Raw genomic sequence first — 3963 nt, 5'->3', positions numbered from 1 at the left:
TATCTTTTTCAAAGGTTTTTTATTACCACGTATCTTTAAAGTATGATTGCTCTCAAAACACTTAGAATAGTAGCTTCATAAAGCAGATATATCACATATTTGGCCTATGCATTTCGGGCAATTATGCACTTCTTCGGGGCCCGTGATCATATATCTTCATATACCCATCGGATAAGGCATCCAAAGCATATATATATGCAAGCACATCAATAAACATAGATTTCATCCACAAGATATCCCATCATGGTTGTGCATTTGTAAACATGCGGTGCAGGAACGTTAATTGCAAGGCATTAACAGTTCCAAAATATATCAATCGTGATCAAAGCACAAATTTTAAAAAACATGTGTATATAAGTTAAACATAATAGTATACATTACCCAAAATCCAGTCAAGTTACAAATGTGAAAAAAATCACGAATCCGAAAAAACGGGAAAGGAAGAGAAAGAAAATATACAGCAATAGTGAATGCGGTGCGTAGTCACACGGTTTTTGTTAAATATTATTGTGTACTGCTAGGTACTTGCATGCATCTCTAAAGTGGCCTCACTAACCTGTGAGCAACGCTGTTGCTGTGATCTACATGGAGTTGCACTGCCGATTACTGCCGCATAACTCTTAAATTGTCGGCTGCTGTATCTACGAGGAAAATGCACGTGTTCATTAACCAAGCTGCTTCCTTGAAGCAATTGGCTAACCCTAGATGCTTCATAATCTGTCACCTTACTTGTTAGAAGAGTCCTCGGACTGTGCTGTTGCCGAACGCCTTCGCGCGCATGCAGAGAGAAGTCCCTACTTTGTTGTTTGGTGGTTGCCTAGGTACGCCATGTTCAGAGTATTTACGTTCTGTAGAAACTCATGCCGATATCAAGGCGGCCATATTGACGTGGATGCGGTCAATGTGGTTGAGTGCATACTTAGAATGGAAATATCAAAATAAATACATGAAGTGGAGATATCAATATTAATAAGTCACACGGAATAGTATTACATGCATGGGGAAATGAAAGAACCGAAAAACGAAAATATACAGGTGCATACATGATAATAACATGTTTGACCTTAACGTTCAGGAAATCTAGTGTGTGTATAACAATTATATCTAAGAAGCACAAAAACAATATTCTTACTGAATGGCAAATGTTTTTAAGGTAAACTTGTACAGTAAGGTGTCATAGCAAGCATCGGCTGATAGAAGATAGTGGCAACGCTGACGCTGCCATTGGAAAAATGTTGTGTGTATAAAGCTTGTATCGAGGAAACAGAAGAAGGAACACAAGAAAAGTCAATTGAGTTACACTAATATTATAAAGTGAATATGTGGAAAAGAGGAAGTACAAGCATGTACCTGTATGCTGCATCAATTCAACTAATGTGCCAAATGTCTATCAGTTGAAAGAAAAGCAAAGACACAAAGGAGAGATAGACAAAAAGAAAAATAATTCACACCAAACATCCTGGTTTGGAAGTAGGGGTACAATAGGACATCAGGGTCATACAGAAAATATTGGTCTTGAAATCAGTCAGATGTTTCATAAAAAGCAACTTAGATCGAGCTCCTCATTCATCCCTTCCGGAGCAAGAGATCCCATTCTTTCAATCCACTGCGCTTCTTTTTGAGTCCCTAGTTTTTTCATATTGCAAGTAGGTCCCTTAGTCGGTATGACTTCCAGTACTGCGAATTTGAGTTGTGCCACTTTATGTCCATTGTCATGGAAATGCCTGGCTACTGCAGATGTTCTGTTGTTCAATCTGATACATGATTTGTGCTCGTTCATACAGACACATACTTTGCGCGCGGTTTCCCCAACATAATACTGGGAGCAAGGACACTTGATAGCGCAGATCACATTTTCTGATAAACATGTAGCATGATGTTTAAGTTAAATTTGTTCTCCTGTTCTGGGATGAGATATGCAGAGTCCTTTTATTATGTTGTTACAGTTCCCACAACTCATACACTGATATGTGCTCAGATATTTGTCTGGGGTTCTTTGTTTGCCAATTTTTTTGTTATGAGTGTCAACCAGTAGATTCCGCAGATTATTGCTTTTTTGATATGCAAACACTGGAGGGTTCGCAAAAAGTTCCTTTGTCCTTTTGTCATTCTGTAGTATGCTCCATCTTTTGAGAATACTGTCTTTGCTTTGTCGACTCTGTATGGAATATTTGGTAACAAAAACCAGCTCCGGGCTTTCCCGTTCTTGTTTTTTGGATAGCAATTGTGTACGGTCATGTGCGTTAGTCTTGATTCAGGCCACTAGAAGATCGTCCTCTGGATATCTTCTCTTGTAATTTCTTATGTAGTTTGTTCAATTCCATGTCAAACTCTGTTTGATCACTCACAATTCATTTGATTCATAACATTTGACCAACAGGTAAGTTGCGCAGGATACTGGGTGGGTGAAAACTCATTCTATGAAGTAAATTGTTCCTGTCGGTTGGTTTTGTGTATAATGTTGTTGAAATTCTTGGGTTTTTAATGATAGTTTGTACATCAAGGTAGTGGACATTAGAATTTCCTATTTCCATGGTGAATTGTAAATGACTGTCAATATTATTCAGATAAGTCAGAAAGTTATTAAGTTCTCCTTGATTACCTGTCCACACTCCAAAAACGTCATCGATATAACGTATCCATTTTTTGAGGTGATCTTTCCATTGTGGATTATTGATTATGTGAGTAGTTTCAATGTCGTACATGAAGGAATTAGCATAAGATGGTGCCATGGCGGCTCCCATGGCCGTTCCAGAGAGTTGGTTGGCATACAGTCCATTATATTCGAAGCATGAGTGAGTAGCGACAAACTTCAATAATATCATTAGAAATTCAAGCAGATCACCACCATTGTCCTGGGCATGTTTCTCCTTCCCGTGACTTACCCAAGGCAAAATCAGTTGTCCTTGTTTAATTAGTTCTAGCATTACACAATGTTACATAACTTATAAAATCTGAGTCATACGTCAATCTATACACATTAGGGTGATCTCAAACAGGTTCCTGTCAAGCCTCAAAAGCCACATCTCCTCACTCTGGTTATAACATTCTTCTCTCAGAACAACATTGTCAAACAACACACAAACACCTCCAATAGTGCCCTATCCGTAGCTTTGGGGAGAGATGGTTTCATGACTATCCAAAAGTGGACTTTCCATAGGTGGTCTTTTTTCTATATCGTTTCTTCTGTTCATTCATTTAAAAAAGATTTAAAACGGACATAGGCATCCCATCCCTTTGTACCTGCCCTTTGTTCAGTCTTCTACTTTCCCTACCTCACATCTGTGTTTTTGAGGTTCCTTTTTGCTTAAACCCACTACAGAGTGGCCCAGCAAATAAAACATACCCTTGAATTACCACAATTGAAAACAACATGTCACTGGGTGAGGCACCATTACATATTTGCCTGCCAAATCCCTTTTGCACAAGCTAATGTGAGGCAGAATGCCAAACTGTTAGAACTCCAATCGGTCTGAACTGCGATCAGTCACGTCACCTTCCGTAATCTAGCTAGCTCCTACACCAAGTGAATCCCACTAAATGTGTTTTAGCATCTCGTTTTCGGGATGACTTTCAATCTAAGGGTCTAGGGTGACCTATGTTGGCTGTAGCTGTTGGGAAATGCTACCTCTCAAACCCTTTGAGGCAATGACATCCTAGCTACAGGGTAATTGATATTGATATTTTATTTATATCGCGGTCATACACAAGTGTTTCAGAGCACGACAAGGCAAGGGAGGGGAACAAGGGAGAACAAAACAGCGATCTTACTAGACCCAGTGACATTGATAACGCGCAAGTACATGGGAGTGGGGGAGGGGAAAAGTGCATGGAAGGGGGGAGAAGTGGAAAGTTTGAAGCATAGGAGGAACAGATAATAATACATAAATAATAAAGGCAACAAACAATGGTAGTGCAGCCAGCAGTTTGCAAGTGCTAGGTTTAAGGTAGCAGACAGGGTAG

At 39.4% G+C, this 3963-nt stretch overlaps 1 long non-coding RNA gene across 1 annotated transcript; it reads right to left on the bottom strand.

Moving 5' to 3' along the window:
• LOC138566558 (uncharacterized) lies at positions 1 to 826 on the bottom strand. The gene is made up of 3 exons (XR_011301970.1): positions 730 to 826; positions 557 to 641; positions 1 to 154 (listed from the first exon to the last, which is right to left on the bottom strand). It is a non-coding gene; the product is annotated as an uncharacterized lncRNA (long non-coding RNA).
• Positions 827 to 3963: the final 3137 nt, after the last annotated feature.

The sequence above is a fragment of the Ambystoma mexicanum genome, chromosome 1p, assembly GCF_040938575.1.
Source record: "Ambystoma mexicanum isolate Mex_15411 chromosome 1p, UKY_AmexF1_1, whole genome shotgun sequence".
Classification (NCBI taxonomy): Eukaryota; Metazoa; Chordata; class Amphibia; order Caudata; family Ambystomatidae; genus Ambystoma; species Ambystoma mexicanum.
This window is presented reverse-complemented; position numbering and strand designations above follow the sequence as displayed.